This window comes from Antechinus flavipes, chromosome 3 (assembly GCF_016432865.1).
Source record: "Antechinus flavipes isolate AdamAnt ecotype Samford, QLD, Australia chromosome 3, AdamAnt_v2, whole genome shotgun sequence".
In the NCBI taxonomy this organism is placed as follows: Eukaryota; Metazoa; Chordata; class Mammalia; order Dasyuromorphia; family Dasyuridae; genus Antechinus; species Antechinus flavipes.
The window spans coordinates 444,308,987-444,334,876 of NC_067400.1; the positions used below are offsets into that span (position 1 = coordinate 444,308,987).

Consider the following 25,890-nt stretch of genomic DNA (forward strand, 5'->3'; position numbering starts at 1 on the left):
TCTCTAGATCCTGAAATGTAGCCTCCTTCTTATTTATACTCCTCTTGAATAGTTTCCTTGGGCCATCCCTTTTTCTCCCCCCTCCCTCTCCGCCCCCCAGCCCAACATGGGAATGGTGTCATTTCTTAGTGAAACGTGCCTTGCCTGTTCCCCTTCCCCCAGGGAAGTAGCTCTGCCCTTCCTCTGTCTTGGCTGGGTCCTACTGGCTGTCTCCTACTATTTCTCCTAAATTCTGATCAGAGTTAGATCCCTTTCACTTCTTTTCTTCTTTTCCCAGGAGGGTTTGTACCAGCTCTGCCTCATTCTTTTGCCAGAGGATGGGGATGGGATGAAAATACAAGAAGTCACTGCCCATCTGTGAGAATTACTCAACTCGGCTCAGCCCAGGGGTGGCAGCTATTTACAGCTCTGAGCTTCATGACTGTTATGTACAGCAGCAAGGGCCCCTTGGCGGTGGCACGTTCATCACATGCCTAAAACCAACTCTACTCCAGTGTCCAGGCAACTGAACATAGAGTATGATCAGTTTTTTTTTTTTTTTTTTTTTTTTTTTTTTTAAATAAAGGCTTGTAAATACTCTTAAGGTAGTTCACAATTCAGGGCCAGGGAGATACTCCCAGTAAGAACTCCCAGATTTCCCTTTGTCTCTGACTTGTCCTTGGCAAGTCTAAATCTTCTGTAATTTGTTCCTATAGAATACAGTACTTGTTTTGGTAAAAAAAGGAAAAATAGGACCTCCTTTCCCCAATTCTTTGTACAAATAACCCCCCCATTCTCCCTCTTCACCCCATCCCTAATAGAGATTACATAGCAACTTGTGCTGGAATGCTTTAGAAAACATCAATATATCAGAATATAGAGAGACAGTATACTCACAGTCCCATGACTGATAGTCATAGAGGTATAGAATGTTAGAACTGGGAAAGAACTTAGAGAGGTTTTACAACTGAGAAAACTTATCCCAAAAAGTAAAGTGACTTGTCCAGTTTCATAAGGCTAAGTAATGGTAGGGTCAGCAGATGAAGCAGATAGAGAACTGAGCCTGAAATCAGGAAAACTCATTTTCCTGAGATCAAACAGGATCTCAGTTTCAGACAGTTATTAGCTGTGTGAAGCTTGGCAAAACACTTAATCTGTTTTGCCTCAGCTTCCTCATCTGTAAAATGAGCCATATATGCAAATGGCAAACTATTCCAGTGTCTTTGCCAAGAAAATCCCAGTTAGGGTCATAAAGAGTCAGACAAAACAACTGAAGAACAATTAAAGGTAAAGTTGGGACTAGAACCCATGTCTCTGGGTTTCTAATCTAATTCTCTTAACTAAGATCTACAGCATTATAAATGATATTTTCATTCATTCAACATTTGTTGTCTTAAGTTTATCCTATGAATAGATTGTTGTATAAGGTTGGAAATGGGAGAAGACCAATTGCAGAGAAAAGTTTATGTCTGTCTTTATTTATATACCTCCTGTCTCTCTTGGGTTCCAGGGACCCTGGTCCTCACGTTTTTGTTTTTGTTTTTTTGGCTTTCTTTTTAGTTATTATTTTCAACATACATTTCTTTATGAATCATGTTGAGAGAGAAAAATCAGAGCAAAAGGGAAGAATCATGGGAGAGATTAAAAAAAAACAGAAAAAAGAAGTGAACACAGCATGTGTTGATTTACATTCGGTTTCCTTAGTTCTTTTTCTGGATGTAGATTGCTTTTTCTGTCCAAAGTCTATTGGGATTGCTTTAGATGACTGAACCACAAAAAGAACCAAATCTTTCATAGTTGATCATCACACATTCTTGCTGTTATTTTGTACTCAACCCTCACTTTTTAAAAAAGATTTCCATTTTTGTCATGCTATACAAGAAAAATAAGATTAAAAAGGAAAAAATGAGAAAGAAAGAAAAAACAAACAAGCAAGTAAATGATAACAAAGGTGAAAATACTATGCTGTGATTCACATTCAGTCCCCACAGTGCTCTTTTTGGATTCTAATGGCTCTCTCCAGCACAAGTCTATTGGAATTGGCTTGAATTACCTCATTGCTGAAAAGTCAAGTCCATCACAGTTGACCAGCCCTCATTTAAAAAAATTAGTCTCTTGGAGAATTAAAAGTCCTCAAGACACAGAGAGCAGGTTACATAGATATTTGGAAAATGAAGGAGGACCATCTTCCCAAGAGCCCCAAATCATTTCTCTTTGGTGGCCACTTATTTATCCTACCCTCTTGTGAATTCAGTTCTGATAAGGGAAAGAAACCAAGCCATTAACTCCTAGAGGCCACATTAAGTAGTAGAATGAGAATTAGAATGGAGTCAGAAGAGACCTGGGTTTTAGTCCTGCCTCTAATATTTACTAGTTTTGTGACCTTAGACAAGTCATTTGATTACTCTGGGTCTCAGTTTTCTCATTTATAAAATGGGGATCATAATACCTATAACCATAAAGATTGGTCTAAAAATCAAATGAGATAATGGATATAAAGCACTACAAAGATATATAAAAGTCAGATATATATATATCAATATATCAAAATCATATATTAATCTAGCTGGGGAAATCTCCTCGTTACCAGAAACTTGCATAGTAGAAGGTTTATTGAATTGAGTATTGGAACAAAACAATGTATCCACAGGTATTAAATAATGGAGTACAAATGAGGTTCATTAGAGCTAAGGGCTTGAAAAGTATTAGTAAGGATTTATTAGAAAATGCTTTTTCCAGTAGTTTTGAGCTAGAGTTTAAAGAAAAATTTAAACACACTAGCAGAGAAGAAAAAGGGAGGACAGGGGCAGTTAGTTGGTGCAGTGGAGAGAGCACCAGTCCTGAAGTCAGGAGGACCTGAGTTCAAATTTGACTTCAGACACTTAACACTTTCTAGTTGTGTGACCCTGGGCAAGTCACTTAACCTCAATTACCTCAGCAAAAAAAAAAGGGGGGGGGTGTATTTAGAATAATGGGAGGGAAGAAATGTTCTATGGGAAAGCAGATATGAGCATGATGCAGTTAGAAGTTCAATCTGGCAACGGGAGACCTGGGCTGGGGACCCACTGGGGATGAGAAAGGATACCTCTCATCTTTTTCATCCACCTTTATATCATCCTCTCTTTTTGTTAATTTTCTGGTGCCAAGCAGAGGTGGAGTGATTGCAGCGTCTACTTCAGTAGCATTGGCAAATAGACACTCCAGGACAAAATAGTCTTACTGGTTCCAAGAAACCATGGTATTAGTCAAAACAATAGTATGGAGGGCAGTTTCATAGAAACAATGTTGTAAATAAGTGAGGGGCTGAGTGATGTTACAATTGGGTTGGGTCATTATTTGATTATAATGTTACTGGGAAAGAATATTGTGTAACTGCTAGAGTAGCTTCTGTGTGAGTGGGTGGGGAAAGGTAGGGAGGGTACTTGTACTTATTTGTTCTTCGTTCTGGAAGATGATCATGACATCAGGGAGGTGATGCCATATGTAAGTGAATCAGATTTAAATGAGGGAGGGCTGTGCAAAGTCACGTAAAGAGTAAAGAATTCCCAGTGAAGAAACTCCCTTTATTGAGGAAAATCTGCAACCGTTTTGTTATTTTGACTCTGAGAGAGATGCTTAGGGCATTACTGATTGAGCAGAGACAAACAGGCTGTATATACCATTTAGAATGCTTGGTCAAACTTTAAAATGAATTATATCCTCACTATGCCATGTTGGTGTGTGTGTGTACATGCATGTGCACATATATGTATAGATAGACAAATATTCATGTTTTATTAAAATACAGGATATTTTTAGGGGGCAGGTCTTCACCTATGATTTCACTAGTGGGAAAATCCTTCTACCAATATAAATCAGCAACAGTTCTGTAACATCTAGTCAGACAATTTCCTTCGGGGTATGGGAGGGCTCAAGGTCACTGAGAAGTTAAGTCATGTGCCCTTGGTCATATGACTAGTCTGTATTATAGATACAATTTGAACCCAGGTATTCTGACTGTCAGGCTGTCCTAGGATAGAGTGACGTTGTCACCTTGGAGTTAGGAATATATCTGGGTTCAAATCCCACTAACTATGTGGTTGCTGGTTACTCACTTAACCGCTTTACTATCTGTAAAATGGGATGATAATGGTACCTCCTCTTGTCAGGGTTATTAGGATACTACAGTGAAATAATATATGTAAAGAACTTTGCAAATCTTAAACATATTACATAATATTTTTATTATAACTACTATATCAAGTTTCTTAAACTTGTTCCATTCACCTCTTTCCCCTTTATGCCAGAAAAATTTTTTGCGACCCTGGGTATATAAAATAGATATATGAATCAAATATTTAATGATAATAAATCATAATGTCATACACCCCACATTCAGTTACAAGATCCCATATGGGGTCACAAGTCACAGTTTAAGAAGTTTTATACTATGATGTATGCTTTCACTTCTATGTGAACCTGGTCTTAACTAAAACCAGCTCCAGGAACAGTTTCAGCACAATTAGATGATTAAGCCATGGGATATTATTAACTAGAAAACACATTAGAGCCAGTCTATCATCTGAAAAACCGGTCTAGCTAAGTGCAAAGGTTGGGTACCAGGTAATGAATTATTTTGGTCACAGCGATTCTTTTTTTTTTTTTTTAATAATTATAACTTTTTATTGACAGTATATATGCATGGGTAATTTTTTACAACATTATCCCTTGTACTCACTTCTGTTCCGATTTTTCCCTTCCCTCACTCTACCTCCTCCCCTAGATGGCAGGCAGTCTTATACATGTTAAATATGTTATAGTATATCCTAGATACAATATATTTATGCAGAACCGAACAGTTCTCTTGTTGCACAGGAAGAATTGGATTCAGAAGGTAAAAATAACCTGGGAAGAAAAACAAAAATGCAAACAGTTTACACTCATTTCCCAGTGTTCCTTCTCTGGGTGTAGCTAATTCTGTCCATCATTGATCAATTGGAACTTAATTAGATCTTCTCTTTGTTGAAGATATCTACTTCCATCAGAATACATCCTCATGCAGTATTGTTGTTGAAGTATATAATGATCTCCTGGTTCTGCTCATTTTACTCAGCATCAGTTCATGTAGGTCTTTCCAAGCCTTTCTGTATTCATCCTGCTGGTCATTTCTTACAGAACAATTCTGTAACATTCATATACCACAATTTAAACCATTTTCCAATTGATGGGGATCGATTCATTTTCCAGTTTCCAGCTACTACAAAAAGGGCTGCCACGAACATTTTGGCACATACAGATCCCTTTCCCTTCTTTAGTATTTCTTTGGGTTATAAGCCCAGTAGTAACACTGCTGGATCAAAAGGTAGGCACAGTTGGTCACAGCGATTCTTGAAAGGCATGGAGGAATTGCAGTGCAAATCAGTATTGAGTAGAGAAAGCAGTTACCAAAGCATTCCTTAATTGCCAAATCTAAAGGTCCTTTCTCAGTCCTTATCCTTTTTGACTTCTCTGCAACATCTGACCCTGTTGATGCCCTCTTATTCTTGCTATTTTACTCACTCTGGGCTTTGATGACATTAATCTCTCTTGATTTTTCTGCTATTTGCCTGATAATTGCTTATTCTCTTTTGTGATACAAAATACATATTTTTCCTTCTAACTGTGGGTATAACCCAAGGCTTTTTCTTGGACCCTTTTCTTTTTTCTCTTTATATTTTCTGATTTGATATCATCAACATCCATGGGTTTAATGATCATTTCTAAGTAGATAACTTACACGTCTAGATATCAGTGTTTCTACTGAGCTGCAGTTAATCATCACGAACTGCCTTTTAAACATTTTGAACTGATTGTTCCTGGGTATATAAAACTCATCATGTTCAAAATTAATATTTTACATTTCTCCTCAAGCCAACCCTCTTCAAAACTACCCTGATTTCATCCAGGGTGCCATCAGCTTTCTATTCATGAAATTATGCCACTGTGGGGTCATCCTTAAATTGTCAGATCTTGTCATTGCTCTGCCCCTCCCACCCCCTTCCTCCCTCTAAAATCTCTTGCATCTATCCTCTTCCCTACCCTTATAGAGCCACCACCCTAGTTCAGGCCACCATTATCTCCTGCTTGGTCTATTGGGAAAGCCATTTAATTATTCTCTTTCCCTCATTTCTTTCTGTTCCAGTCCACCCATGCAGTTGACCAAGGGATCTGGCTAAAATATACCTCTGATCATGTCATTCCCCTACTCCATAAACTTCTTTGACTCCCTATTGATTAGTATGATTAAATATAACCTCTTCTAATTGGCATTTAAAATCCTTTAGAATCTGGTTATCATCCCTACTTTTAGGGGATATAAAGACCATATATAAGTCTCTGAAATGTAATATATTTCAATGAAACATTGAACATTAATGTCCTTCATAAATGTTATAGTCAATCTATACTGATTTTCATGCTGTTTCTTACAGATAGCACTTCATCTCCCATCCCTTAGAATCCCTAGTTTCCTTTAAGGCTCATTTCAAATGCCACCTTATACATTAACTTTTTCTGATTTTCCCAGCTATTGATATCTTCTCCTCCCAAATCAAGCTGTATCTATTTTAAAACATTCTGTCTATTCATATATAGATAATGTATATATAAACATGTATATACAAATCATATATGTGTATATACACATCATATACACACACATATATATATGATGTATTCCTTCTATAGATTGTATACCTTTTGAGAGAAGCAGCTACTGAAATTTGTCTTTTAAACTGCAGCACCAAATAGGTCAGCCCCATACATTCTTGATTGATTGTTAAACCATCTAGCTTATACACCAATGAAATAAGGGATACTTAAAGACCATATATAAGTCTCTGAAATGTAACATATTTCAATGAAATGCATTTAAAATATTAAATTAATTTTATCTGATCTTAAGAGAAGTGATAGAACACTTCAGACAAGATTAGCACTTTTATTGATTGGTTACAGGTGCACCAAAGAAGAGGCAGCTAGAAACTTTTGGCTTTGATGTCATTTTACTGAGATGGATCCAGGACCAAATAAATTCATGTAATTCCAACCAATCTGAAATGAGTCACACTGACTGTCCTATTCATCCTTCTTGGGAAGCCCAGAAAAATAAAACTGTTTTTGAAGAATATTTGAAAAAGTGTTTGAGTCATGGTATCTTTAATCAAAGAAAAACATATTAGGCAAATTTAAAAAAAAAATGTTGTACTAGTGACATGTTAATTGAGATGAACATTCCCAAACAATTCCATGCAACATTTCTCTTTTTTTCCTTTTGGAAGCACTCAGAGTTAAATTACTTTCCTTGAGATCATGGCTAATAAGTGGCTAAGGGTGGATTCAAACTCAAGTCTTCTTGATTTCAGGGCAGATTCTCTAACAGCCACACCACCTAGCTATACTTCTATCATCATTTCTACAGAAAGATACATCATTTTTTGTTTTGAAGTTCAACCTGTGATTTCACTGAAGTCTGGAGCTACCTGATGAGGAAACTGTTGCTACCAGTGAAGATTAACTGTTTTAACTCAATTTAATTCAACTGTAATTGAGTCCTAGAGAGTAACCTCAAATCACTATGAAGTTACATCATTTGCACAAGGTCACAACCTCTATGTCACAGGCAGGACTTGAAAACAGGTCACATCATGGTTCTCAAAACTTTTGGTCTCAGGACCCCTTGATATTCTTAAAAATTATTGAGGAGCCCAAAGAGATTTTGTTTATATGGGATATGTGTGTATATATGTGAATATATGTATATACATATGTATGTATATGTACTATATTAGAAATTAAAACAAAATTTGAAAGTATTTATTTCATTTAAAATAATGATAACAGGAGCAGCTAGGTGGTGCAGTGGATAGAGTACCAGTCCTGAAGTCAGGAGGACCTGAATTCAAGTCTGGTCTCAGATACTTATTTTCTTAGCTGTGTGATTCTGGGCAAGTCACTTAACCTCAATTGCCTCAGGAAAAAAAAAAAAAGAAAGAAAGAAAGGAAAGAAGAAAGAAAAATAATGATAATAAACATTACATATAAAAATTATATTTAAAAAATAATTATATTATCCAAAACAAGGAAATTAATGAGAAGAGTGGCATTGTTTTACATATTTTTACAAATAATTTTTATATCTTGGCTTAATAGATGTAGATTCTCATATCTGCTCATATCACTCTATTTTTGTGATCTTGTTTTGGTTGTAGTATATGGAGAAAATCTATGCTTACACATATGTAACTGGAAAAGGGGAGTGTGTTTTAATAGATAAATAACTTAATGTTATTATGAAAATAGTTTTAACCTCAGGGACCCTACTTTCTGTTTTTTTCACATTGTCTGTTTTCCCTATTCTCCATATATAAAAAATAGTACTTTGAGCTAACAACACAGAAACAGAAGGCAATTAATCCAAAGACTCAAAAGTTGGCAGTTTTCTCAAAGAAAATGTATAACTTCTATTTGGAAGGAAACTTGTTAACTCTTTGTTTTTGGTGTCTATAAATTTTATAAAGTCATCTTAAGATCCAAGATATGAAACATCTATTTATGGAAAAAGGATTAGTTGTGGTGTTACTCAGTAACGATTAAGTGGTTATTAAGAACTCAAGTAGGATTTGGTCTGACTCATAGGCAGGCATTTATCATACTCATTGAAGCTGGAAATATCTTGTAGTCAGAGAAATCATAAGACTTAAAACTAGAAGTTTCTCTAAAAATCAAGCATAATCCCTTTATTTTACATAGGAAGCCACCAAAGTCCTAAAAATGTTAAATCATACAAGTAGAACAGGTTACAAATTTTGAATTTTTAACTCTTTAGTCTTATCCAGGGCTGCTTCTCCTCCTCTTCTTCTTACTCTCCCATCTCTTCTTCCTTCTCTTCTTTCTCTAAGTGAACCATCAAAAACCCTGATTCTCACTTTATAAGCCTCTTCTAATTCTAACATCAATGTCTCCATCCCACTTTACATCAGTTAACAACTTTGATCTCTCAACATTATCACCATTGTATATTTGTTGAAGATTTCTCTTCCTGAGTTAAAATCTGACCTTTTACTAGCTATGACTTGAGTAAGTCACTGAACCTTGTTTGCCTCCATTTCTCATCTGTAAAGTGAACTACAGAAGGAAATGGAAAACCAGTGTCTGTCAAGAAAACTCCAAATGAGATCATTAAGAGTTAGGCACAACTGAAAAATGATTGAAGTACACAATGGCAAGAGATGATGAGAATGATAACTTTTCTGTTCCATCTTCACTATCCTTCCTTCATAATCTTGGCCTGTAATTAGAGCTACAATTCAAGTATACACTCTCCTCATTATCTACATATCTTATTTTTCCTTGAACCTACCAATCCTCAGATCTAGGTTGCCTGTACCATCTGCCTTTTCTTCTCTTCCTCCTCTTCTTTCTCGTCTTCCTCCTCCTTCTTTTCTTCCTTTTCCTCCTCCTCCTCCTCCTCCTTTTCTCTTTCTATTTCTTCTTCTCCTCCTCCTTTTCCTTCTCCACCATTTTCTTCCCTTCCTTCTTCTTTTCTTCTTCCTCCTTCTTCTCTTCTTCTTCCTCATGTGCTGAATCCCCTCCCCACTCAGGAAGTCACCCAATCATGATGCTTTTATTACAAATTAATGTTTTCTAATCTCAGTTGGTCTCCTACATTGCTGTATGGCAGACTTTTTGGTATTTCTTGGTTGAATTCAAATATGCTCCCAATAGAAGCTATTTCAAGTCTTTTACTTTCTTTTTAAGATCCTATCTTTTTCTCTCAGCAGATCAGCTCTCTTCTTATCTGGTAAAGAAAATGGAGCCATCTGTTATGAATTCCCTCCTTTTCCCTAATTCGCCACCCCTTACTATATTATCATCTTCTTGTTTTAAATTCTGAAGAATAAGTAATCTTTCTTTTTCACAAGTCCAATTGTCTATGCCTCTGATCCCATCCCTTTCCCAAGAACTTGTCCATCAATTATTTTTCCTCTATCCTTCTTTCATATTTAAATCCTATGATTTCTTTTTTTGCTACTCAAAATCATGCTCATACCTTCCTTGACCTTTTGAATTTGCATCCTGTATCTCTTCTCTTTCTCATAATCTCTACTTCCTTCTCTCTGACTTACTTCCTAACATGAACATTTCTGATCCAATACTCTATTTAAATTGTTTATAGTTCTCTTAAGATTACCAGCAATTTGCTAACTGCTATCAATGGACTTCTCTCAGTTTTACTCTATTTGACATCTATTTTAGTTGTTTTTTTTTTTTTTTATATTATTGACCCCACTCAGAAAGAGGATTATGTTTAGGGGGAAAAAAATAAAGATATTTGCAACATGATGAGTCTAAGACAACCTTGAGAGAAGCTTTATACACAGCTGAAGAGAGGGAGTTGATGGGCTACATGAAGCTGCAGTGTCTTTTGTTACCCAATGTTTGGTAGAGAACTAAACTGAAATCTGGTTATAGAAAGGACAATTACCACTCTGCTGATTCATCCATCTGCACCTGCTAAGCCAGTAAACTGCTTACTTTATATGCTGTGTTGATGATTGTGGGGAAGTCACAGTTGAGGGCTGCTTTTTCTTCAGTTTCTTCTTCTGAAAACTTCTAATCTCAGGTGTTTTCAGTATAGATAATGTGAAAGTGAGTTAATTAGATGGGCCTAAGTCATTTCAATGCAGTAAAGCATTTCTGGACTACTCATCACATGTTTTTGGATTATTGGGGACCATGTTGTACATCATGACTCCAAGGTAGGATAATAGCAGGATTGGACAGAAAGGCAGAAAGAAATTAAAAATGCCACCTCCTCCACACAGCCTCTCATGAAATGGAAATGATGTGACGATTTTCCTCCCCCATGATCAACTCAGACATTTCTCAAAATGAAACTGACAAATGCTGACACATGTAAATGCTATCTATCACAAATCAGTGGCCAAATTCTTGATACAACACCATTGTTCTGTGTTGTACATCATATGGGAACCATTATATCCACATCTCTGTATATAGTACATACAAACATTCAAAGGATTTGTTATTTTTGTCAGTATGAGACCATTCTCCAGGTAGAGACCCTATCCATCAACACAGACCATCGTAAATCTAGATAAATCTAGATAACACTTTATGAATTTGGCTGAGGACTGAAAAGTAAAGTGACTTTGTCCCATCACAGTCAGGAAAGGTCAGTTTTAGGATTTTAACTCAGGTCTTTTTTACTCTAAGTTTAAGACCCTATTTACTGAACACATGCACACACACACATACTTTTTAGATATACAAATTAATGTTCTCTTTTTCCAAGTAGGACTTATTATGACTATATACACTTATTTTAATGGTGCTGTTATTGCTCTAAATATTTTTGGAACTCCTCCTTAGAATTTATCTTTAAAAATAACTTAAGAAGTAACACAAGAAAATCAGTATCATTGTTATGGTATGAAAGAGATAGTAAAGATATTATCTCCATTTTACACTTGAGAAAATGGTCTCAGATAGGGTAAACATTTATTCAGGGTCACACAACTAGTGAGTTTTGGAAAAAGAATTTGAACCCATAGCTCCATAACTTGATGATATTCTTTCCACAACTGAGAAAGGCAGTCAGTTGTAAAGCAGAGTGACAGCTAAGTTCTATTGAATTCTACTACCACTAACTCTCCCTATACATTTGAGGGCTTGAATTTATATGTGTATTGTTTTTTATTTACCAGCTATGTTATTTCATTTGATCCTGATAAAAACCTCATGAGGTAGTTGCTATTATCTCCTTTTTAAAGTTGAGGAAACTGAGGTTAAGACAAATTAACTTGTCTAGAATCATATAGTTTCTGAGGCATAATTTAAATTCAAGTCTTCCTGATTCTACATCCTGTGCTCTATCCACTGTGCTATCTAGCTACTTCATGACGAAGGGAAAAATGGTATGCAGATTGGAGCAAGTCCAACACTGAGGTTCCATTTTCTCCCTCTGCTCTGCTTTTAGTGAAAAAAGCAAACTGTCTATTGCATATAAACCAGCACAACTTACATTCCATTGCAGCATCTTTAGAAATGGAAATCATTTGAGATAGAATAAAAGACAATTGACTTAGCTTCCTGAAATTTTTTGTTTTTTACTAGAAAATGTCCTGCAATCAGGGAGGAAAGCCCCAATTTCAACTTTTGTCTACCACAGATGGTGATATATTCAAAATTTCAAAAATGTATTTCCATGAGAAATATTAGTGAAAATAAAGGGATTGTTCTCATAGTGGAAATATGTTGATTGAACATTGACTTAAGGGGGAAAATCTGATCTTGAAAGAAGATAATTTTATTCTTATGGATGAAAAATGTAGTGTTCTGATTGGTTTTCTAGAGGTCTCTGGACCTTCCTTCGTTTCATCAGATTAATCACCATAAGAATAGCCAGGTGTTAAGTCCAAATTCTTTATTGTCTCCTTGCCTGGAGCCCCACTAGCTTGGTCTCAGTAGAGGAAATGCAGGAGGACAGGCCAGCCACCATGGTGGTGTGGGATGAAGGGAATCTCTCTGGTTGAGTTTGTCCCAGCTTATATGTAGTATATTGAGTATAAACCAATCATTATATCACTAGGAAACCATTATTTGTTGTAAGATTAAATCAATCATACTGAACTAGAATAGAGAACTATTAATCACCATGCTAAACTAGATAACTATTGTATCTTCAGTTCTACTGAGTTAACACCTTGTAAGAATCCTTGTTTCAAGTACAGAGTTCTGACTCATAATATCTCCCACTTTCTTTTGTTTTAGAAGATAGGTAGTCATACCCTTCCTAACTTCTCAGGGAGGTGAGAACCCCAAAAAGGAGGTTATCATGTCCATCCTGACTTCTCAGAAAAGGGTGGGGGGTGAAAACACCAAAAAAGGAGGTGATCGTGCCCTCCCTGATGTCTCAGGAGGTAAAATGGGGAGCCAAACCAGATTTTGTTAGCTAGTTTCTGAAGGGGCTAACTTTGAAGCAAGTATACATAAATTCATCAACATGGGAGGTATTATAAACAAACAACATGAATCAACATGAGGAATTATACATGTCTATAAGTCCTAGAAATAGTTCAAAACCAATCTTTATGTATCAGAAAATCCAATGATTCCTGTGAAGTTTTTAAGTCCTGCAATAGTCTTATCGTGTCTCGGGGAATCCAATGATTCCTGCAGGTTTTGAAGTTCTGTAACAGTCTTGTTCTTTCAGTGTCAGATGTTTCTCAGGTCTTCTCCTTTGTTTCAAGGTTTTTCTTTTTTGCTGTCTCTCTCAAGGTGCTCATTGGCACCCAACTGATTCTTTTTCCATCTGTAGAGAGACAAGCAAACCCTCTCCCCCAAGCAGTTAACCTCTCTGGTCCCTTCCATTCAGCACTTTCTGGATCTCTCCACATCACCTAGAGATTACATTAGAGCTGCTTGCACTGGACACTGCCCTTCTGTTGAATTAAAAGACTTGTATTCTCCCCAATTGTAATCTCTTTCTCCCATCTGATTACTTCTCTTCTCATTGATCATACCAAAGCATTGAAATTCTAAAGACTCTCTGAGTATAACCTTGGCTGCCATCATGTCCCACCTGTTTTTTGTTTGAGGTCTTGGAGCTGGGCACTATCTCTCATTTCCCTGGGTCAATCTACATTCTGGGGCTCAATGGAAGCTTTTATTGCATTTTGGACATTGAGTTTTGTTCTCTTACCCTGTCTTCTCACTCTATCACTGTGCCAACATTAAGCTTTCAGATGCCCTACTTTACCACATTGAAAACATTGAAGAGTTTCTCTGGAAGTCCCTTACCAAGAGGGACCCTGTATTCCCATATTCTGCATCATAGCCTGGGTATAAAAGGCATGTGATATAAAAGCCATATATGGCTATGGCACAGCATCTTATGATCTCCTCTAAAGGAGCATCTTTCCCATATAATTCTTCTAAAAACCTCATTAGCATTCTCTTTAGCCAGTTGTCTTATCATTATTCCTATAGCTGCATTTTCACCAATGGTTCTTGTGACAGCTGTTTGCAAACGTCCCACAAAATCAGCAGAAGGTTCATTTGGACCTTGCTCTATTTTCATGAAGGCTTCCCTTCTATCTTGTTTTCCTAGGAAAGAACCCTATGCTTTGATAGCAGCAGCAATTTGCTCATATGCTATCAAAGGGTAATTAATCTGTGCTGAAGCATCTGCATACTGACCTTTATCTGTTAGTTGTCAAAGGTGATTTGTATAATAACTCCAGTTTGCCTATTTTGTTGGGCTTGTATTCTACATACTTCACTATACTCCGAAAGCCACAACAAGTTTTGTCCAGGTTCTAAACACGTCTCTACTACAGATTTCCAATCACCAGGGGTTATAATTTCATAAGCCACATTCTCTAGTAACATCTTAACATAAGATGATGTAGTCCCATAAAGAGTACAACCCTTTTTCAAATCCTTGATTTTTTCCAGATCAGAAGGAGTGTATCTTCTCCTTTGTTGACCTGAAGAATCAAACTCTTCAATAACAGGGTATGCTTCTATTAAATCAGATATATCTGTCCTTTTTTAGCTTTAACTAGTGCTTTTTGTATTTGAGTCATAGGCTGCTTCAGAGGTAGTGCTGATTGTGTCACTGCCCCTCCCCCTCATCCTTCTCCTTCTACCCATGAATGGTTAATTGAGGGGGGTAGGTCAGGGGTTGGGGTGTGTCCTAATGAATCCTGCTGTGAAGTACCACACTCCTTAATTTCATCAGCTTCATACTTAACTCCATTTTTGTCAAATTCTTCATTCTTCACCTAGTTTGTCAGTATCCTCTCCCTCCTGAACTTTCTTTTTATTCCTTATTCTATAACTTAGTAATTTCCTAAAGCCAATTGTATTAAGTTATATGTTCTTTAGGAATTGAATCAGGACCATTATCATTGTAATATTCACTTAATTGCTCTCCTACTAGTTTCCATTTATCTGGCATTAATTCTTCTTCCAAGCCCAACAACTTCCAAGTAGATGAGTACTTTAATGTGTCTAAAAGTCCAGTGATCTGCTCCCAAGTTACAATTAAACCTTGGCTTTTTTTAGTCTAACTATGCTCTCTACACATTTTCTTTGCAGTGGAGAAGACTCCTTTTTAAACATTTGTCCCATTTCAACTGAAATACTAGTTTAGCTCTTAACAAAGTTTTCTTCTTGTCTATTTTTGTACTTATCCTAATTTCTGGATCACTGAAACTTTTTCACTGAACTCAGTCTGGACTTAAATTCTTAGCTCCATGTTTGGACATCAAATGTAATGTTCTGGTTGGTTTTTCTGGAGGTCTCTGGACCATCCTTCATTTTATCAGATTAATCACCATAAGAATAGCCAGGTGTTAAGTCCAAATTCTTTATTGTCTCCTTGTCTGGGGTACAGGCTAGTTTGGTCTCAGTGGAGGAAATGCAGGAGGAGATGCCTGCCACCACGGTGGAATGAGATGGAATGAATCTGACTGGCTAAGTTTGCCCCAGCTTATATGATCTATTGTAATTACATTACCACAGATGTGAATCTTGTAGAATAGGTGTTAATTTTGTAGAACTATATTAAGTATTAAGTTCATGTACTGAACTAGAGAACTATTAATCACCATGCTAAACTAGATAATCATTATATCATCAATTCCACAGAGTTAGCACTTTGTAAGAATCCTTGTTTCAAGTACAGAGTTCTGGCCCATAACAGAAAAATGCTCATATTTTAAGTGCACAGCAGAGTGGTCAGAGGACTTTCCATAACACAACTGTCATTCATCTCTCTATTCCTTGGTTTCCTCATCTGTAAAATAAGTTCAACTGAGTGGTTTTTAAATATTCCTTTCATTTCCAAATTTATGGTATTATGAGACTGAAAATATAGACATATGCCCTAGAACAAAAAGAAAACAGAAAAAAAAAAAAAACAATCTTGCAATGAGTCAGAGCAAGTTAAAGTGTCTGTGTCTCCTCCCTATTCCATTGTTATTTATTTTTCATAGACCTTTATAGGGAGAAAGTGGGATGTGAAAATGTTGAAATGGTAAGCCTCATAAAATCAGGTATTATGTTCAATGTAGATTTTGTGGATAATTATTGGGAAAGGAGACTTGAAAAGGCTATATTCCACACTAATGTTAATATTTATTCACAGCAGCATTCCTACTATGGTTGAATCTAAGTGACTCAGAATAAATGTGTTTAATTGTAATCTGTGGTATGTGCTTACTTTGAAACAAGTAGCACTATATAAGCAAGAATTTAGAATGTGATGTTCAGTTAACTGCATATGAAATTTCATCATCTACCAGAAAGAGTAAATCCTCTGGAATTATGGAAGCAGGAAGAAAAGAGAGAGAGAGAGAGAGAGAGAGAGAGAGAGAGAGAGAGAGAGAGAGAGAGAGATTGTAAAGTTTTTATCTTTAACCAAGAACTTATTGCTAAGTATCTACCTTAAAGAAATCTAAGTCAGAAGGAAAGGTCCCATATACAAAAATATTTATAGTTAACATCTTATGCATTAGCAAAGAACTAAAAACAAAGAAGATATCTATCAACTGAGGAAAGACTAAATAATGTATAAATAATTAAATAATGAATGTAACAGGATATCACTGCACCATAAGAAAAGATGGACATGAAGAATTTTGAGAAACATAGGAAGACTTATGTGAATTTACAAAAATTGAAATAAGGCCCAACTAGGAAAACAATACTTAAAACAATATAAACAGAAAATTTAGAAAACAATTAAACTGGACATTGTATAACTAAAATAACTAAGCTTGATCTTGGATGGCACAGTAAATAGAGCACTGGGATCAGGAAATAATCAGGAAGAAATCCTCCTGAGTTCAAATCTGGCCTCAGCACTTTCTGGTTTTGTCATTCTGTACTTGTCACTTAATCTTTTTTTGCAACAGTTCCTCATCTGTAAAATGAGCTGGAAAAGGAACTGGCAAACCATCACTGTATCTTTGCTAAGAAAATCTCAAATGGGTCATAATGAGTTAAACAAGATTGAAATGATTGAACAACTATAACTAAGCTTGGCCTTGAAGCAGAGATGAAAAAAATGTATCTCCTTCCCTTCTTTGTAGACATAGAGAGCTTTGGTGAGAAATGTTGCATATTCCTTTAGACTTGGTTGATGTGTTCATTCATTTTGTTGGACTTCTTCCTCCCCTCTTCTTTCCCTCCTGCCTTTTATTTTCTGTTATAAATAAGGACTATTAGGGTAGGGGAGAAAGAGGTACATTTGGAATGCAAGGGCATTTAAAAACCAAAAGTGATGATAGAAATACATTTTTTGAAAGTGCAAATGTTCCTTTTTGCTGAATCAGCTTCTTTCCTCACCCTGTATTTCATTTTAAAAAATATATTTTACTGATATCTTTGTCTTCATAATCTTCCTTTTCTAGATTGAATTCTTCCTTGTGACAAAGAAAATAAGTAAAAACATTCAATATGGCGGCTATGTCTGATGATGCATATGGCATTCTTAGTAGCCTACTGCTTCCTTTCCATGAGGATGGAGGCATATTTCATACCTTTTCATCATGTTTTTCATTGGTTTTCCCATTAGTCAGAAACCAATTTCCTTCTGAGCCCATCTGTGTGAGAAGTGCTATTCTGGCAGAAAGACAATTTCTATGGATGCTTCTGCCATGGAAATCAATGGCATGTTTTACCCCCAGCTTCTGGCTCCTTTGGAGTGATTGCCTCAGGGGAGAAAGGGCTGCAGATAGCTTCTTTAAGTTGCTCCATACCCTTCATCACTATCAATGCACCCAGGCTGACATCCTTGCCAACATTTAACAAACAGCAAGAAAGTGGCCATCCTATAAAGATCGTGATGACTGTTTAAGTGTTCTACTCTTCTGTGAGATAATTTCATCTGAAAGTATTACACTGATGTCCAGATGGTTGAGTGAACTTGTAGAATTGGAGCATTGTACCTGCATGCTGGATTAAAAGTGTGTTATTCTGTGTCATTTTAACAGGAAGAATCAAAATGATCAGAAAAGAGCCAAAAAAATCCTCTCCTCCCTATCTCTCTGTCTTATAGTCCTCTTTGAGGAATAAAAAAGGAATATAAACTAACATTTCATTTTATAGACTAACATTCCTCTTTAAGGAATATAGACTAACATTTCAAATCTTGTCTTAAATGTTTAGTGCTTTCATTTCCTGAACTATAACACTTATAAAATGGCCTCTAACACCTCTTATAAGTCTAAATTTATGATTCCATGACATCACAGATTTATTCTGTTAAGGTGCTTTGTTAAATGGAAGTACAGTACTATGAGGTTTTTGCCCTCTATCATCCATCTATTCATCCATCCATCCATTTATCTATCATCTATCTATCTATCTATCTATCTATCTATCTATCTATCTATCTACCTTTCTTTCTTTCTATCTTTCTGTCTCTGTCTGTCCAGCCATCTATATACAATGCATATATGAACACACGTGCATACACAAAACAAATGAATGTATATATACTCATACATGTATGCACACATGTGTATAATATTTTGCTATATAGCCATCTATACACATCTAAACATGGGTATGTTTCCATGAATATATCTTTACACAGATATATATTTGCATGCAATATATATATTGCCATGTATGTATATATTACACATATACCTATATTATATATAAATACATGTGTGTCTATACATGACATGATAATTCTATACTACATATAATATATGTATATACATATATTAAACATTTTACCATGTATATACATACATAGATTTACAATTAGTATTTTTTATCTACTAAAGTCTTATTCTGATGCCTCATTGTAATGTTGCCATGAATCTGGATTTGTGGAGGTTCTGTTAGCAGAGTATGATCTATTAGTGGTCCTACAAAACTGGAGCACCTTCAAGTATACTGTTTTTCTGTTTGAGAAGCAGCCTTGCTAAGATCCACCATCATCAGTTTGGTTCCTGAAGAATGTTTCAACCACAGTCTAGAAGACTATCTACCAAATTATAGAGGGGGCCCTGCTAACACCGAAATGTATGTGGGTGGTGGGGCAGTATTCATATTGATAATATTATTGTTCCCTAAAGTATTAATATGAAATCCAGATGTTGGGTCAATATCAAAGCACTTTAGGGGAAAAAAGAGATGATTGGGATTGTCTAAGGAAGGCAGATTTACTGTGAATGAATATAGAGAAGTCCATGTTTATTTTGTAGGGATGTGAAGAAGCACCTCAATGCTACTAAAAGTTCCTAGGTTTGAGAATGAGAGTACCTGAATTTTAGGTCAAATCTTACTGATTGTGTGATTCCATGCAAATCATGAAATTTCTTTGATCCCCAGTACCCTCATCTATAAAATGGGGATCATAATATTATCTCACATGCTTCTTTTGGGAAATGTGCTTATGAAACTTAAAAGCATTATATAAATGTGATTTATATACATATAGTTAGATGGCTCAGTAGATAGAGTGCTAGAGTTGGAGTTGGAGTCAGGAAATCTGGTCTCAGATATTTACTAATTGTGTGACCATGGGCAAATCACAACCCTGTTTGCCTCAATTTCCTCATCTATAAAATGAGCTGGGGAAGGAAATTGCAAACCAAGAAAATCCCATGAACAGCATTCAGAGGGTCATGAAGAGCTGTGTACAACTGAATGACTGAATAGCAGATGTATAAAATGTGTGTGTGTATACACGCACATCTATACATATACATATACATATATACATATATATATATTCAACTATTCTTTTCATTCCTTGAAAGTACTGTGAACTCAAGAATCATTACTTGATTATCATTTGGATATGTATATACACATACATCTATACATATGTATATATACACACATGTTCACATATATCCAAATGTACATATGCAAACATAGCCAGTGTATATATGCACACTTTAAAATGTCAGAAAAATAGACATGCAGGATAATTTTTAAAATAATAGTTCTTTTAGGGCTTCCAAAATCAGAATTTAAAATAATTTAAACAAATAAACACTTCTTAGTCTTCTCTGCTGGATTATCATTTGTGTCTTTCCCCCTAACATGAGTATCTCCCAAGCCTCTTTTCTATTCTTTTTTTCCTTTTTTGCTCTTTTTTCTCTCTCTACATATATATGCGACTAGATCCTTTATGCCTCAGTTTCCTTATCTAAAAAAATGAGATGCTTAGTTTCAATGGGCTTCAACATCTCTTTGAGTTCTAAGTCAATGCCTCCTATGGAAAATCCTCTAGCAGTGTATGTTGGCTTCTTCTTTGCAAATTTTAAAGTTGGAAAATTACCCAAAATACTGAAAAGTTGGAATTTTCCCAGGTTCACATTCCCATTATGTGTCAGAAACAGATTTTTGAGCCCAAGTCTTCTGTTCCAAGACCATATTTCTTTTCACTGGCCCAGAATAGTATTAATGAAGATTTCCTATGGGGTTGTGGCTTTGAGTATCTGTATATGAAATGGGGAGTAGAATAGGGTTTCAATTTTAAGTATATGATACTTAGCAATAAAACAGGTGCCACATTATAATTTTGTCAGCGGAGAAGGACTTGTTTGCTTAAGAACTCCTTTTCCCCTTGAAACAGTAATTTCAGGTCTGGGTTCCTATGTTTCACTCATCCTCATGGTATTCTTACAAGAATTTCTTGAAGTTGTCTTGAAGGAGGGGACAATTTAAGACAGCTGCAAGCTATATTCCATATTTGTCAGTTCTCACTACCTTGATGGATATAACTGAGTGGAAAAGTGATTGACTCTCTCCTCATTTTCTCTTAATGTAAATGATAAATCTACATCTCCTGTAGATTGAGACGGTTAAGGCAGAGACTATCCAAGATTGAGGGCCTGTGCACTTATGTGATCTTATTCTCCACTCTCAATTGAATCCTCTTTCCCATTTGAAATCCTATTTAGTTCCTGAGCTATACTACAGGATGGTCCTATTATTTGGCCACTTTCATTTGGGCTTGCTATTTTGGACTCATTATGCTTCTTTCCAAATGTCTTTTGCAAAATATGTGAGAGTAAAGGCAATGATTGAAATAAAAGAATAGGGAATATACCATAGACTACATTTCCTCCCTTTCCTGCTTGACAGCTAGGTGAACCCACATTGTATTCTGTACTCAAGTGGCCTTTGGTCATAATTTGCAATCTCAACAGGTGTATAAAAATCAGATACTTGTCAGCTATTGGGGAAAAAATTGAAATGTGTTTGTTTTTAAGACATTTAAAATTTTTATGTCACTATATTATTCAGGAGGTAGTGGAAATGACAGTTGCATTGAAATATTATTTGTTGACATTGCAATAAAAAGAGATAATTCTCATCTGAATCTCTTTGCAGTTTTTGACCCTATTAAATCCTTACTTTGACTCCTGGGTACTTTCTTATTTCTAGTTCTTGAACTTATTTACACTCGCCTTCAACACTGACAATCAAGAAAGAATTCATTATAGTTTTGAAAGTAAGATTTTTTCAGGTTCTCAAATTTAGAATTAAAAAAATAAATTTAAAAAGCCTATTTCTTAGTCTTCTCTGCAGAACTATTAATCATGCCTTTTCCCCTACTCTAACCATGGTATGTCCCAAGTCTCTGTCCTGATTCCTCTTCTCTTCTAATTTGGTAATCTTGTCAGTTCTCTCTTGGTGAGCTCATTTGTTCTTCTGGCTTCAATTATCATCTTTGTGTAGAAGAACCCTAAATACAAATTTCTAATTCTAATCTGAAACTTGGGGCCCACAATCCACTGTCTGTTGGAAATCTCCACTTCTATGTCCTTAGGCAACTCAAACTCAACATGTTTAAAAAAAGAACTTATTATCTCTCTGCCACATATTCCAATAAAAACCCATATCTCACCTAAATTTCTCTGTTGAAGTAATAATTATTATTCCAATAAGTTCACAAGTTAAATTATCCTTGACTCTTTCCTCTCTTTATCCACCATACCTAATCAGTCCCAAGGCTTATTATTAATTCTATGTCCACACAGTCTCTGAATATGTTTTCTTCTTTCTATTTACAAAACCTAGTCTAGACTCTTTTCATCATTTGCCTGGACTATTTTAACAGTATCAATGAAACTGATTTTTCCTTCACATATCTGCCAAAATAATCTTCTAAAAGCACATATGATCATATAACCCTAACCTCAGCTCTACTCAAGAAATTTCAGCGGTTCCTTATTTCCTATTGCATGAAATATAAAATTTTATTAATCACTATATGATCCAGGTGATAATAGAAACTTAACATTTAAATATTAATGATCTGGTTCCGGCTTACCTTTCTAGGCTTATTTTACTTTACTCCTTTTAGGCACTCCATATTTTAATCAGATTGGCTTACTGTCGGTTTCTTGAATATGATGCTTCAACTCTCATTTCTGTGTTTTTACATGGGCTATCTCTCATGCCTAAAATGTATTCCCTTACCATCACCTCCACTTTTTAGAATCCCTAATTTTTTTACAGGCTCAATTTATCTTTATTTTTAGAAACATCTAGGTTCAAAAATCCTTTTTTAAAGTTTATTTGTTTTTAATATACATTGTTTTATGAATTATGTTGGGAGAGAAAAATCAGAGCAAATGTGAAAAACCATGGGAGGGATTAAAAATAAAAACAGAAAAAAGAGGTGAACATTCAGTCTCCTTAGTTCTTTTTCTGGTTGCAGATGGCATTTTCTGTCCAAAGTCTATTGGGATTCCTTTGGTTCATTGACCTATTGAGAAGAACCAAACCTTTCATAGTTGATCATCACACATTCTTGCTGTTATTTCAGGGTCCATTTTTCTACTTTCTACAGGATGTCTTTTCTGATCACTACAATTATTAGAGCCTTTTCTCTCTTCACATTATCTTGTGTTCTCTGCTTACATGTTGTATCTCCTCAGTAAAGTATAACTTTCTTTAGTGAAGAGTTTTTTTTTTTTTTAATTTTATCATTGTTACTCTAGTGCATGTAATGCCTTGCAAATACTAGGTGTGTCAATATGCAAAATTGAGTTGATTTGGATCATCTAGGTTCACACTCAGAAGATCAGCAACTGGCTACTTTGAATGGAGGAGTAGATTACTGAAAGTTTTCAAACAATCTTTGAACTAGAAAGGATTTATCTTACCCAGTCTTTCTATTTACTTTATTTTTTAAATTGTACTGTACCACAAATATTAATTCATTTGATTTCAGAATAAGAAGATATGGATCTATGCCTTTGGAGGGGAGTAAGTAACATGGATGAGATCATGGATTTATTGAAGTAGTCAGTAAAATGGAGATTATAAAATTCAATATGAGGCTAATCTCTTTTACTTTATATCATTAGATACTTGAAAATAGTTATCATGTCCTTTGCTTCTCCAGACTAACATCCTTAATAATTTCAAATGATTTTGGTATCTCTAGGCCTTTCTTCAACATCCATCAGACTTGCAATTTTTTTTCCATACCAAATAGTGAAGTAATATCTAAAATATTATAAAAATCTAATTTACTACAAAGCATATGCATTTTTTCATACCCTCTAAAATAAGGGTTCTTAACCTTGTACATGTCATGGGCCCCTTTGACAGTCTTATGAAGGCTGGGGATTGCTTCTCAAAAGTTTTAAATGCATACAATAAAATATACAGAATTACCAAGAAACCAGTCATATTAAAATACAGTTACTTTTTTTTAAGTTCAAGAACACCTGCTCTAAGAAATATTTCTGGATCTAATACATGAACTTAAATTACTGCTGTACTTCCTGCTTATTTTATTTACATTATATTCATTTATATGCACATGCATATAATTTTATAAATTTTTTAAAGAGAGATCTGGGAATAGGTATCATGTTTTCTCTTTCTTTTGTATCCCTTTCTTTTTCTTTCTTGTCACTGGCACCAATGTTTAGCCTGACGTGGGTAGTAAACTCTTCTTAGTCTTAAATCATCTTTTAAATTAATCTGCATCTCCATTTCTTTTGAATTGTTTTATGTTTTTAATCTTGTTCCATTCTTCTTCTTCTTGGAGTCACAGTAGTCTATTTGTAGCAGGCTAAGGGGACGTATACAGATATTTTTTCTGGGAATATCATAAGTTAAAAAAAGAACATGAGAAATACATTAAGTGTCAGGTATCTTTAATATTTTAAATGTGATGTTTTGGTTAAGCTTTTCAGTAAAATATTGTTTGATGGGACTAGGGCTGAATGAGGAGTTCAGTGAATCGCACTTTGACTTGAAACTTGATTGTTCAGGTCCTGGAAGTGAGCTAAAATTCCAATGGATTTTAGCTGTGAGCAAATGTTGTGAGCTTCTTTCTCAGAGCAGAATTGTTGAACAGGTGGCCTTCAAAAGGATCACTCAGTATATTTAGCTTCTGAAACTTGAGCAACTCAAGACCCGATTGGTTGTTCTAGCCATATGATAATTCGGGAGCTGGTGCATCTGGGCTGCTCTTGCCTGGGGTTCTCAGGAGGGAAGAGTTGGAGAGGCTTTGCTGCTTAGGAAATTTATTTTATATATTAATGGTAAGGTTGACTTCTTTATTTGTGGGGAGACTATTCTATCATGAGAAATTATGAAGCTTCTCCTGAGGTCTTTTACAAAATTGTGGGTCATAATGGGGAAAATTAGTGAAAAAGAAAAAGAGATGGAAAATTGAGGGCTTTGTCATCTGTTGCTACTTATTCATAACCCAAATTCAGGGCTTTTAGTTAGAGTTAGTGTCCTTACTAACCAATTTGACCATTCATTGGTGATATTAGCACTCTTCTCTAACAAAACCAATCTCAATTTTAATCTCTCTTTCTCTCTCTCTCTCTCTCTCTCTCTCTCTCTCTCTCTCTTTCTCTCTCTCTCTTTCTCTCTCTCTCTCTCTCTCCTCTTCTCTTTCCCTCTCTCTCCTTCTCTCCCCCTCCATATTTTTCCTTATGTATTTGCACTAAAAAAGGGACCATGTTGTATGTTCCTATATTTAACCTGCTCTACTGGGCTCCATTTGCCTCAGAAGGAATGACTATTTCGCTAGCTAAACAAAACCAGCCAATGATTTAGGGGTATTGGCTTACATGGCAGATATCTGCAGCAAGGAACAGCTGTTACAAAACATCATTTCCCAACATCAAGTCTCAGAACTCTGCATATTAGCATCAAGCCAGAGAGCTCAAATCTGACATTAGTCTCATTAGTCACTGAATTGGGAATATATAACAAAGATTCTTTATTCTATATATTTTAAAACACATATTGTGTGGATTTTGATATTTTTCAGGTTTGAACAAGATTTACAGGAAAAAAGAGGGAGTGCCCATTCAAGCCAATGGTGTGTGGGGAGAAACTAACCCCAGTCCCTTAAGGTCATTGTTTTTTTTTTTTTAAGACAGTTTTCTATGTGTGTCCTAGTTTGAGTGTTCAGTCATGAGTTTTTCTTCTGAGGTATTCAGCAAAATCACAACTATACCAAAAGAAATAGATTGTTTTCTTGTATTTTCAGTTAACTCACAACTTTTTTCTGAAAATCAAAATGAACTTATCTTTTATTGAAATACTTTTGGTCTAAGTTGGGTAGAAATGTAAATATTGTGCTTTTCATTCCTCCCTAACTCTAATCTCTTCCCTCTAATATATAGCTAGTTAGAAAACACAATCATAAGTAATAGTATCATACATAATTAAGGGAAGCCAGTAAAAGGAAGATTTGGTTTTGATATTCTAAAAATTGTGTTTTAAATGCCTACTCTCATCTTTTATGACAATAATCTGTGTGTGCCTGTGTTTAATATCCATATTGCTTTAGGCTACTAGTGTTGTGTGTCCATTTTCATTCCCGAGAAAAATATCTAATGTGTT

At 35.4% G+C, this 25,890-nt stretch overlaps 1 protein-coding gene across 31 annotated transcripts in view; it reads left to right on the forward strand.

The window, feature by feature from the left end:
* The first annotated feature begins 24,476 nt into the window (after positions 1-24,476).
* NEB (nebulin) overlaps positions 24,477-25,890 on the forward strand; it is a 207,472-nt gene continuing 206,058 nt past the window's right edge. For all 31 annotated transcript variants that reach the window (XM_051986439.1, XM_051986409.1, XM_051986440.1 and 28 more), the window contains exons 1-2: positions 24,477-24,569; positions 25,313-25,397. The gene's annotated coding sequence lies outside the window, so the exon portion shown is untranslated. The remainder of the gene's footprint in view (positions 24,570-25,312; positions 25,398-25,890) is intronic.